General features: G+C 32.7%; 1 pseudogene; it reads left to right on the forward strand.

Moving 5' to 3' along the window:
- The first annotated feature begins 2,129 nt into the window (after positions 1-2,129).
- LOC121366914 lies at positions 2,130-7,734 on the forward strand (annotated as a pseudogene).
- Positions 7,735-13,959: the final 6,225 nt, after the last annotated feature.

The following is a 13,959-nucleotide window of genomic DNA, read 5'->3' on the forward strand; positions in this document are numbered from 1 at the left end:
GAACGGTTTATATCCTCTTTTTAATTTATGTTTATTTTTAATCTAATCTTTTAAAATATTTTTTTTTCTTTGTTATTTTTAATTATTAAATCAATTTTTCATTAGCAATTTAATTTTTGGTTACTTGGTTAACTGATTTTAAAGAGTTTAGGGTTAAGTGTCGTCATCACCATCAATACACAGAAAATCTTATTTCACATCTCTTAATTGTATAAATGACAGAAAAATGTCTTGAAACACATAATTTTAGCACCAATCTACATTACCATACGTAATCTTAATTTACAATTGCCTTATGAGACTAATTTATTGAATATATAAGCCTAAGTTTAAATTTTGGTCAAGAATTACATACCCTTCCGGTTATTCATTGTTGTCTGACAACTATGCAGTAGCATTCCTGATTAAAGTGTTAAATTTCAGTCATTTTTGGTACCTCTTCAAAAATTGTACTATTAAACTGTTTTTATGTAAATAAAATCTTTTTTTTTTTAATTCAAATTAATAGTATTATGGGTGTGGTCTACGACATGGCCCTGTCAGTTTGGAAATACAGTCTAGTTTTCAGAACAATACTTCTTTTCCATTGCGACGTCCACTATATACTAGTACAAGCTCTATACTGCAAGTTAATATCTCTGCAACTCACCTATTGATGTATGGGGTAGTTGGTGGAGGTCATGCTGGAGTTGAACGCAGCCTCAGCCTCAGCAAAATGGGAATGAGAACTGTATTAGTTACACAGAAGATATGTACTATAGGTGAGTTAGTTTGACATTACAGTATCTTTATTTTTTGTTGCTATGTTCTAGGTGCGAATGTCATGTAATCCATCATTTCGGTGGATTGGTAAGAAAAAAAAAAAAACATCTCTTTAAGAGAAATTGATGCTCTTGATTGAGTATCACCTAGAATATGTGGTAAGTGGATATTATGTTTTGATGAGACATCTTATTATTTGTTTACTTAGATTTGTCAGGAATTTCTTTTAAAGTTCTAAATCGAAGTAAGGGACCAGCTGTTTGGGTCAAGTATAACCTGTCCTTTATTAATCTTCTCTATCTCTCTCTCCTCTTGTGCTCTTTCCTCTTACTAGGGTTTGAGAGCTCAAATAGATAGAGATCAGTATCGTACAAACATGCAATCATTCTTATCAAAATAACAAACTTAATTATTCTGAAGACACTGTTGAAATCCTCTCTTTTTGTTGGAAGGTAAAGACAAATGTTATGTATCAGGAGTTGCGTTGGTGAGCTAGTAAACTTTACTCTCACATGATATTATATCTTACTGATGGCTAGCTCAGGCAGGGTGGTTCATGTCCAAGTGTTTGTCATAACAACAGTGTACCTTTTGTAAGAGGTGAAATACACATAGGTTAGTTTGATCTTCTCTGTGATGGGGTTTAAATTATAATAATACCAGAGGATTAGACTCATATCCAGCTGGTCGCAGAGGAAAAACCCTGCATAAAATTAGCTGAGACTTTGAACAGTTTAATTTTTCGGTAGGAAGATTAAAGACGGTATGGTTGTTATGACGATCTTATTAATCAATTTCTGTAGGTACTCCACCTAGAATTGATGGACAGACAATTGATTACACTGACTTGATAATTCAACGAGGAGATTTTGGACCCCTTACCATTTTCCTTTTTAAATGAATATTCTAAATTACAGTAATCATATTTCTCTAATAGTATAGTTAGTCCTTATCTTATCTGTTTTTAGATAGAACAAGTACCTTGTCATATGACCCGCACTACTACTGATACTTGCCAGATTTGTTCTAGATATATGCATATGAATAGACATGTTAAGAAGAAGTATTAGGACCAAGGTATGTTTTAGGAATATCTTATTGTTTAGGATTCTTCATACAAACAGGTTATTGGTCCATCAATTGAGAGTAAAGTGATTCGATTTCAAGGAAGAAATCATCAAGTTGGTTAAAAAAAAGAACCAAAGGTACATAGGAGAGAGATAGAGAGAGAATCATTTTATAATGTATATTGTGTCCTGTAGGTCTTAATACTACTATTGTATATCCTAATGGCATATCATGTACATTACCAGCTGACTTTACAACAAAAAATGATACGAACCATACCAGGTCTTCATAATGCCACTATGACATATCCAGGTTAGTACCAGCTGCTATGCAACTTGACTATATTATTATAAATTAATGTTAAATATGAAAGATTATTTTTTATATATATATATTGTGTTATTATGTACATATAGGTTATGGATCTTTGAGTATGATTTTTTATCGATCCTCGTCAGTTGAAACCCTCTCTGGAAACAAAACTAGTTAATGGATTGTTTTTTGGCTGGTCCAATTAATGGACAACTGGTTATGAAGAAGCGCTGCTCAAGTGAGTAAACAAAACAATGACTGTGCATTACAAGTTGTAACATTACAACGTAGAGTTATTCCTAGAATGATAACGTGATTATGTTTGCTATGTAGGGTGTATGGCAGGAATTAATGCTGCTCTGTCAGTTCAGAAAAAGGAGCCATTTATATTAACAGAGTCTGATTGCATATATTGGTGTTCTTTGTTGATGACTTAACAACACTGGGAGGCAGTGAACCATATTCGTATGTTTACTAGTATGGTCAAAAGACTGCAGCTGTCATTATTTACTTACTGATAATTTAGCCGCTCTGAGACCGCTTGTCCATTGAGACCCACAATGCTGATATCAGGCTTACAGAGAAGGTATATATTGTGTATCGTGATGAGTCTCTAGTTGTTGTTTGCTTGAGTATGGTATCTCATATAATATATTTTTAATTGTTAAAGTTTTATTGTTGGTGTGGTGTCTGAGGAGAGAATGAATACACCAAAAAATGAAGAAGAAAAATTGAAGATGGCCTCTTCCATTTTAAGGCAAGTCTTAATAATTAGAAAATTGAATGATAGTTTCTTTTTGTTTGTTAGAAATGTTCAGTTTTCTTTCATACACATGGAAAGAAGAGGTTCAATATTCAAGCTAAAGATGATGGAAAACTAAAAGGTTGTAAAAATGACTGTTTAAATTGTAAGACTATTTATCTGTTTACTTGACAGTGCTCTGGATGTTCTCTCTTATCAAATATGTCTATTAAAATAAATTAGGAGAAATTTTAATGATACTATTCAGAAAATAGCTGAGATTCAGTCCTTTCAAGAAGACTAGAGATCATTGGTTAGTGTAATTAGATCTAAATTTAATCTGATATAATAAACTATTTTCCTGTTATATTTTAGGTCATTATGTCACATGTGATGGAGACAAAGCGAGATATCTTAGACCTTCAGAAAGCAGACAAGTTAGTATTATCCTGAACACCATACCATCAAAAAGTGAGCGTGATGATATCCAATCATTTAGAATACTCCTCTTTTCTTTCTCTCTCTCTAGATTGCCTTATTTTTGTCATTAGAGTGTAAAGAAAAGTTGATGGCTGCTAAACCGAGAACAGTGAGTTGATCATTAGTATCTTCTTTGAGAAATGAATGGTCCTCCTTGTAAGGTTGGAGCTGCTAGTAGAATACCAGGAATAACTCCAGCTGCTATTGTTAATCTCATAAGATATGTACAAGAAATATGACTAATAATTTTAATATTATTTTTTAATACAAAGCAGTACATTAAATATAGAGTATATTATTAATTGATTTATCATACTCATAAATTTAGAATGATTAAAGTAAAAAATACATCTATTACAAAATATAAATCATTTCTTTATTTTAATCTTCACACGACATTGAACTTGAGGCTGTTGGCTACCCACAAGATGCAGAGGACTCTGAAGACAAAAAGAGAAGCAACTATCATAAAATATTTACTGTGTACATACTGGAGGTGTACAGGAGTAATAAAGTAATGATAAGTCCACCATTTTAAGAACCATTGCCAAAATACAGATTTATTTCCATCAGTGCAACCATCTATATATAAAAACAAAGACACTTTGTTTTTATTTTAGTATTAATGGTTTTGGAAACTTACCTTCCTGGACATTGGTAGCGTCCTCCACCAAATCCAATAAATCCAGGAAGAAAATTGTCCTTTCTAGATCAACAATCCAACCATCGATCCTATTGCTTGTAAAATATATTAATATTGTCACTACAAACTCACTGGATTGAAAGTTTCCAGGATCAGGAAATATTGAGGATCTCCTATGACTCCAATATGGTGACATCATCAAATAATGACCCAGCCGTAGTATACTCCTATCAAAATTTTGAAATGGGATTTACAAAAATAATTAAAGTGTTTGTACCTACCTTCACTTTTAAGGACTTTGTAGCTCTTCTTGTTATCATAGACCAGGAGATCTTAACCGAATAGCTTCCATCAAAGCCCTTTTTATAATGTTAAAATTGGAATTGGACATTGATTAGAATAAAAAAATTATATTGCTACTAATAAATACAATATATTGATAGTTATTCATATATAACCTTTTAATAGATGGAGGTGTCATCTTTTAAATGTGCTTCGTGACTTCAGTGAATTCTCTTCCTATTATAAACACAAAAAATATTACTATGTAATAATAAAAAATCATATTTTATGAAACCAGTAATACAATCATTTGTGTGATTACGTCATACAATGTATTTACTTAATGTTAATAATATAATTATTTTGATGATAAAAGTAATTATTAAGTAACAACGGTAAATAGTCACTTATTGTCAGCATCTAGTGACCAGATTGTTTGAAATTAAAATACTAAAGAATACATCTAGTAAACCAGTCAAACTTGTTAACACCAGTAAAGAATAATCTACTTCATTTACGTTAAACTAAATTGATACATTTAAATATTCAATCTACTGTTCATGTAAGATGCCTGAAAATATGGGAAATGATCAAATGTGATACATATATCAAGCTAATATTGGGAAATGTCTGATTATCATACTCTATACCAAACTAGTCCAAATGCAAATTATTTTTACACTCAATTTACCTTTGTCAGTAGTGACCAGTCTTGCAACTCTTCTTTGATACTTTCAAAGACTTTGGATGAGATAAAATGAAAGCTAAAGTCCAGAATGTAATCTAAACAATACATAATTAAAACCAAACAACAACAAAACAATTGTTAACATTTGTTAAAATGGTCATTGTGTTGTATTTACTGTTATAGCATTGGCTTGAGAAGCCCATAAGACCAACATGAATAGCCAGCGGCATTGGAATATCGACAGCTGCTACAATATGTTCTACTAATTTCTATAATGTCAAATAAAATGATGAATACATATTAGACAAGTACCTGAGGAGACTCATTGCGCTGTCAAAATTCTTGTAACAGCATTTTGTATAATTGTCAGAAGCCATTGTTTGTTATTACACCATTCTCTGAGGTACGTATGTATAAATCTCTCTCTCTTCTCTCTCTCTCTCTCTCTCTTCTCTCTAGATCTAAAAATTCACCTATTGAGTATGGCAGGCAATTGAGCATATTCAAAATTGACATCATAATGTGCAAATCTCTTTTGTAGCTTCCTTTATTGTTTTCTATTTTGTAAATAGAATGAGACAAGAAGATCTGTTGCATACCTCTGATAATTGGAGATTTGAATCACCAAAGAGCTGCCGAAATACGCAGGAAACATGGAATTCCTCACACAAATCTATCAACTCCATTTTCTTCTCCATTCTTTCAACTGTCTTGTGTATATAATAGTGAAAGGACTTTGACAGCGCTGAACAGAGTGGTGGTAAATGATTTGATGTGAGTTTTCCTTTGAATAAGTCGTGAATTTTTGAATGATGTTTGTAAAATGAGTCCCACAGATATATTGGCTGATGGATGAAAAAAAGATGACACAGATCACATTAAGCTATTATAAAAATAAGAACTAGACATGTACCAGTTGATATTGTAAAATTCTGCACACTGCATCTTGGAAACTTGAAAACTGAGAAAAAAAAAAATATACTGCTGTCATGATAGTCAAAAAGAAATGTCATTTTTCTGCCGGGCAGCATGGACAGTAAATATGTCACCTAACTGAAAAGAAGTCAATCAAAAACTCTCCATGTATCAATATTTTTTAAAACCTCTTTGTGAGCTTGATAGATGTAATGAAGTGGTGCCTTTCCAAATTCAATAGCCACTCCAAGCATGGCAACCACCCTGACTTTCTAAGAGGTAGCTTCCCCTCTCTTTTACCTCTCCTTGGATAAAGCCACCACACCAGTGGTAGGACTGTTACTACTGCTATAACATACCACCAACTTCCATGACAGTCTAATAAGATGTGGGAGTGGCTGAAAGTACAACACACGTTAAAGAATGGCTGAAACAAGGTGAGTATTCTATGATGTCCTTTAAACTTTTCTCTTTAGATAAACCATCAGAGACCGTCTACAAAGAAGAAAATGTATAGGAAAGATAAACGTAAGTTTTGATCTTGGTATTCTATTAATTTTGAGCGGTTTTTTTACAGCAGGGATAATGATACAATTGACCATTGGAAAATCGAGAAGTTTGAACCAGAAACATAACCCACATTGATTCCTAGAAGAGAGTTCATTTGCTACATTGTTTCCAAAATAATCGTGAAAAATATCTACAACAAGTTTGGCCTCTTGTTCAGAAAAGTCTTAAAGAATATGTATGACCACAACACAGTATCAATTATAACATATAATCTCTTTTGTTTTTCTAAGGGTATATAGCTTGTCAACTGGATCTCATTGAAGGTAGTATGGACAGTCTCAACGTCACGTAAACTTACGATCCTTACCATTATCATAAAGCTCGTGATATGATCAACACTATTGGCTAGAAGTGTACCTTATAGGAACAGGTACACGTGTTATCAATAAATTATACTTTGTTATCATAGATGAACATTGATTGAGAACTGTTTTCAAGGCTGTTAGAATCCTTGAGGATGATGTTAGCCTGTGACATAATAAGATTCGTTCACTTGTTAGAAACAAGGAACGTTTTGTCCGGCAGAAGGCAAAGACTAGTTGGTCCTGGTGGTGCTACTCTCAAAGTATCTTAGCTTAACATTACCTATATTGTGCATTTACACTGCATTTAGGCTATCGAATTACTTACTAAAGGTTATGTTATGGTACAAGGTAACACTGTGTCTGCATTAGGTCCTTATACTGGACTAAAAACAGGTATAAGTTTCCATAGAAACAATAGTGGTCACTACCTGTTTGTCTGTCCTATAGTTACGTCGTATAATAGAGATACAATGAAGAACATCCACCCTGTCTACCATATTAAGGTATCTATAATTATATTCATGTCTGTTTGTCCTGTTATTCTTGGCACAGCTGAAGTTATAATACATTTCGAGTTACATACCATACAGCTGCTACTACTGGTTGTAGTAGAATGTTTTACTTTATTTAAATTACATGATTTACAAGTGTTGTTTTCCTTTACAGACATTGATGATTAAGAGAGAGTTAATGAATGATCCCAGCACTAAAAGAAGAGTCTTGGGATCGATTTCTACCTAAAATTTAACAAGTCCTCTGTCAAGACAAAAAAAACAAAAATTAAAAAGAAAAAATCATATACACCATTTCCTCCACCTCAGACTGAGAGCCAGGTTAGAGTTGAGATAACCATATTATAAAGTTGCCAATAGTGACTTTTATCTTTCTAGATTGATAAAGAATAGCTAGTGGGTGAGTACTTCATCAAGAGAAAGGAAAGAAAACAAGAAATCAAGAAATTAAAAAGGTATCCAATTTAATTCAAGTTTATGTTGTGTTCATCTTTCTTTTTTTTATAGAAACAACAAGTGACAACATCTGAGAGAACAAAAACCGAAACGACAGGAGGCCTTTGTTGCTCTCCGAGGAACCAGTTTTGCCAAGAAGCCTAAACAAGGTGGGTGTGGCAGTACCAAAATAGTTTACTAGTCGTTTTTTCTACTATAAAGATGAACTTGATATCTCCAAATTGAAATTGAAAGTAAAAACAAGGTCTTAAAAAAACCTAAGGTACCATTGCTATTTACTATTATGTGTCTAGTGGGATTTCACTACCTATCATGTGACATACTTGTAGACATAATTTAACATCAACTTTTAATTCTTTCTCTATAGCAAAGAGAGAAGATGATTAATACGTCTTTAACAAAAATCAACAAGTAGCAGTTGACAGTCATTTAAGAGATTATTATTATTATTATTATTATATAATATTCATTAACAAGGGGACTGCTTTATTATTTTACAGCTGGTGAGTAGAGTTCCAATTGTATGTATTTTTTTTCTTTTCTCATCGTCATCCTCTTTGAATCATCTTTGATTAAACTTCCTGAAACGGGACCATCACTGGATCTAGAGGGTTGCCGGTTTGAACTGTAAGAGAATAAGTAACAAAAGAGCAGTCATGATTTGCTATAATATTTATTATAAATCTATTTTAATACATGTTTGTGATATTAACCTATTCTGATATGGTGTATTAACCACGGTCTTGTGATGATGGAGGAGGGGTACTGCTTTCCTTGAAATAATCCAAGAAAACCGTTTTTAATAGACACCAATATCATTAAAATGAACTGAAAACAATCCCATTAGAGCACTCCATATACCATTTACTACACTCCTCATTGGAACCAATAAGATGATGGTTCTCTTCTGAAAAAATAAGTCAACTAGATTACTATTATTTTTGTTCTACTAACAAGTTGTTTTGTACAAGTACCACACCAGATGGGGCCAGACCTTGATCACTAAGTGTTGTGTCATCAATATCTGATCCAAGTTCTTTACGTGGATATACACATGTTATAGATAATGATTGTACATCATCAACTTCCATATACTAAACAAAGTAGGGAAAATTCATAGTGATATTTGAACATCAAGTGTTGTATAAACAGTCTTTATGATGCATCAATGTTTTACACAAGTAATGATCTAATAAATAGTCTACATTCTCTAGAGCAAAGTTCACATGTACAACCATTATCTTCTAAATTATAAATTATTTTTTTACTTCTGCCTATTTGGTGTTTTCAACACAAGAATAGTGTCATTAGACGATAGATTTAAACTGTTGGTATGTCCGTCAGGAAATCTGACTTGAATACGTGAAGACCCTGGGGATGTAAAAAATAATAGCCGATGTGTTCCTTGTTATTGTAGGGGATTTACCCATTATGTACAGCTGACAGTACACTTGGAACCACTGTAGCTCCTGATGGAGGCAGTGGCCTGAGACTGAGCAGAGTCTTCTACATGTCCAGGAAAGTAAAGAAACACTGTTATTAAGTGTGTGTTAAAATCCTATCACTTCAAAGATCTAATTATAACAGGTGGTATAGCAATAATCAGTTGCCAAAAGGTATATCTCATGATATCTAAAGCCGTATTGCTGTATATATTGTTAATACCTGACAATTTTCTGCTTCTTAAGTGCTAGTCTCTCTTGTTTGTCTTGCTCTAGCTTGGCCAATATTTCTTGTTTAGCTCTCTGACCTTCAAGTTTTGTTTCCTTCGATTCATTCAACCAATGTTGCCGCTCACGTTCCTCCTGGTCCTTCTTCCATTGACTAAGTTCCTGTCCCTCCCTCCGTCTATGAGACTCTCTCTCTTTGTCTTTCTAAAGGAAATAAATTACTTTATAGGGTAGCCACCCCATGACAAATATAGTTGATGTAACATAATACTACTCCAATCACTACAGGTTCCAAACAAATCTTTATAATAACACAGAAATATGTTTTACTTCCTTCTCTTCCTCATCTCTTTGTTGGCGTCTCTGTTGCATCTTCTCACGATATCTAAAAGAAACACAGAAACTAATAGGTTCATACCCAAACCAAGTATGAGTGTGAGACTATAGGTAAGACTCAAATACAGAACATACTCTATAGCAGGACACAGACTCATACCAAGTATGGGTATGAGTCAAAGTAGATAGTACCTTTTTATTTGTTTCTTCTTTGTCTTTCGTTGATTTTTTCAATATCGTCAACAGGTTTTTCAATAGTTTTGTTAGTAATGGAACTGTTGATTTGGATTCAGTAGCTGGTTTCGGTGAATCTGTTTCATCAATGGGTGTGGTTTGGGGTGTGTGGCTATTGGTTCACTTGACGTAGTAGTGGGATTGATTTTCTATGGTATGCACAAAAGAATTGAACTGAGGATGTGGTCAATTAATGACAGTCATAACCTTTATTGTACAGTAAACAAAACAGTCGTTGGACGGAAAATACAATTAAACAACATTGTCTTTATAACAATACCTTCCAAAATATAACACAATATGTACTAGACTATGTTGATTATTAAAATGATAGTGCGTTGTTATGACTACATAAAGACAAAAGCTGAAAAGGCTAATTAATGGTATTAGAAATAACACATTACTTTAAAGTCAATTAACTATATTCATTTCATATACTCCCTATTCAATTCAATTACCAATCTATCCTTACATTAAAACCTTCACTGAGTGTTGCTGCCAAGCTAGTAACATTTGAGGTCCAATAGCTACAGCCAACTGGTCTCCAGTTTGGTGAGATACAAAAACACACTTGGAGTCAGTAGTACAGGAAACTATTAACATATTTTATTAAGGAAATCATTAAGTGTTTGTGAGTACTAACTATAATACCCTATCTACTACACATCACATGACAGTGAGTCTATATCACATGAAATGATTCTATAGGTCATATGATAATGAGTACATCTCAATACATGTGTAGTGATAGCAAGGTGTTAATGCAATCAGTAAGTTTCAAAAACAATTTGTGTCACTGTTTATACTCCTTATTTGGTAATAGTATTACAGATCATTTCCTTGTTGCTATACTCTACAATGGACATCATAACCTAACATCATGTACATCAAAAACAATTAATTCTATGAACATAATGGAAGCAAATGACATGACAAAACACTATAATAATTGATCATTCCTTTCCTTAGCTTCTATTTCTATCATTTCAAGGATACAGAGTTGTGAAAATTGTGAAATTCAGTACTATAATACAAAAATAAAACACATTAACATTTTATTGAGTTATGAGAGGTAACTAGCCACACCAATACCAAAACCTTCTAACAACTTACGTATCTTTCATTAATTCAATAGCAACGTAGTCTTCTTTCTTAATATATCAAGTACCCTTATGATAATAAATGAAACAACAATAACAACATATATATACAGGGTACATAGATGATACAAACTATATACAGGGTACACTAGATGATACAACATAATACAGGGTACACTAGATGATACAATATCATCGAACTAAACAGATGATACCCTTTGCTATTCCAAGATGATTTGTTTGTGAAGTTGCTTCTGTTTGTGTCTATAATAAAACAGAAAGGATGTTGTTTAACTTTACTATAAAAGAAAATTTATATATGTCTCTGTGTTGTCATTCATCTAGCAGGAAGTCTAACCTTTATGTCATGATGCAGAAATCAGCATTATGTCACACAAGTGACACAACACAAGTGTCTGTACATATATCATTACAATATCTTAATCAGATTTATTAGTTTATTAACAATTCCTTCAAAGTACAAAAATGACGGATGTTGTGGCAACACATACAAGACTAATAGGTTGAGTAGAAGAATTGGTAACAAGGTGATAGAATAGGACAAGGTTATGTTGTTACCAACTAGTAAGCTGTGACATTGTGACTATGTTTGGATATTACAAGTAAATACTTTACTTCTATGTTTTATGTTGTATCCAAGTTGTTAAACCTTCTTATATTGATTGTGTATCATAATTATTGACAAGGGAGGAGATATATAATATCTGTGTATTGTAATGTATATATAGTACCTTTAAGATAAAACAACAACAAGACTCGTCTTTGTCGACATTGACTGATAGCATTCACAACACCTCCCTTAAACCACTCCATGTCAAACCTCGAATATTTTAATCTCAACAAACACTATATTAAGATACTGAGGTAAGATATGCTGGAAATCACAGATAATTTGAATAAATTGAGTGACGATATTATATAACTGAATAGATAATAATAATATATTATATCTATACATTATGTGGTGGACAAATTAAAACTCACAAAATGACAACGAAAGATTGAAGAAAGAGGAAACAAAGTTGCTGTTGTAACACACCCTCGTTAACACGCCTGCAATAATCTGTTTTTGAATATTTTAATAAGAATTTGAGAGGTGAGAGAAGTAGAATTCAGTGTTACTCATTCTTCTCAGACAAATGTGTACTGCTGTAATGACTGCTACCTATCTTCACGGAAGAAAGTTGGGTAAATGAAGCATGGGGAGAACGTAGTCGGTGATCGAGGTATGCAAAACCACTTAACCTGCTCGAATTATTCTGCTAGTACAAATATATCGCAGAGAAAGTATCTAACAAGTTTACCATATTATTGTCAAGTTATCGGTAGTAGATCCTAGAATTGATTATGTTCATAAAGAAGTGCAATGTTTTCCATACAATGCAATACACTGATTGTTTGTATTTAACACTAATTTTTGTAAGCCAAACTTAATTCAGTCTTTCAGTAGTAGCCATGAGCTAATCTATCTTAGTTTTTTTAGTTTCATTCTTTAAAGAGATATAATGTTATCAAGCTTTGAATGATTTGCTCAAGAAATGCAAAATATCATGCAAAAGCACGATTTTAGAACACTGTTAGTTTTAGCACAAGAAAAGCTAATTGTTCTCATGAATCGGGACTCTTCATAGCAAAATGTTTGGGACAAAATTTTTGTTACTTACATTTCCCTACAAGAATAATTATATGATATGATTTCCTTGTGTTTACAGTGTTTAAGTTTCACTCTGCATGAACAGCAGAATAATGGTTTCTTCCTCCTTTCTTATCATTACCTTTACAAATTCTGTTACTATCAAGAATGCAGTCGTAAATTACTATCTTTCAATTGAGTAGAACACTGAGCTTGGCGTGACATTCCCAATTAATTATTAGGGGGATAGTTTTCTTGTTGTTTATTTCATCGATCTTAATGTTTATTGATATGGTTAATCAAACTTGGCAACCAATTCTAACATTAATATCCAAACACACACACTCATTTAACAATACAACTGTTTACTGCCTTTTCCATATATGGGAACTCGTTAGCAAACCGCTTAAATACTGTAGTACTGTAATCATGTGTGATATCTAGAGCAACCTGTGAAAAAACCAACCCTACCCTCTTATCATGTTAAGTTGATGATTTGGCTTATAACAGGCTAGGCTTGTTTTTTTAAGACATTTGCTAACATTTTGTCAGGGTCATTTAAACAATGTTTGCGCCATTTTCTCTAGCTTACCAGCTTGCACAATTCTTACTATTGCAAAATTTTTTTACTTGTTTGTTTATTTAATGATTTAAAGATCGCCTTGCAATTGTTGACAATTTTGGGCATTTAATTGATTATTACCTAGGAAGGTAAATATAAATGTGGTGTGTAGTAGTAATGTTTAAGATTACATTTACTGTTTAAAAGTATGTAAATATCATGGTCATATTATGGCTGCAGTGTAATATATGGTATGATAATATTATTAGTTATATTTAATTGTTTTCTTTAGATGTTTGATCTTTTTGCCGTTGATGCATTGCACCAAATAGAAAGGGATGAAGAAGATAAAGGGATCAAGCAGAGTCCCTTGGAATCCTTGATGTAAGTGGGGAGGGATTATATAACAGCTGTGATTGTTTTAGTATGTGTGTTCTGTTATAGTATAGCTATGTGAAAGTGACATATTAGCTACCTGTTAAAGCAGCTGTTAGCATCCGTATGACACATTATAGATTAGGAGGCTAATGTTATGTCCTGTTATGGTACAGTTACAAATTTGATGTTTTATTAATAGAATCCCCCTTGTGTTCTCCTAATAATGTTAATATATTTGAAAGTTTAAACAACTTATCCCAAACAGGAAATCAACTGATCAATTATGATAA

Source organism: Gigantopelta aegis, unplaced genomic scaffold, assembly GCF_016097555.1.
Source record: "Gigantopelta aegis isolate Gae_Host unplaced genomic scaffold, Gae_host_genome ctg7678_pilon_pilon, whole genome shotgun sequence".
In the NCBI taxonomy this organism is placed as follows: Eukaryota; Metazoa; Mollusca; class Gastropoda; order Neomphalida; family Peltospiridae; genus Gigantopelta; species Gigantopelta aegis.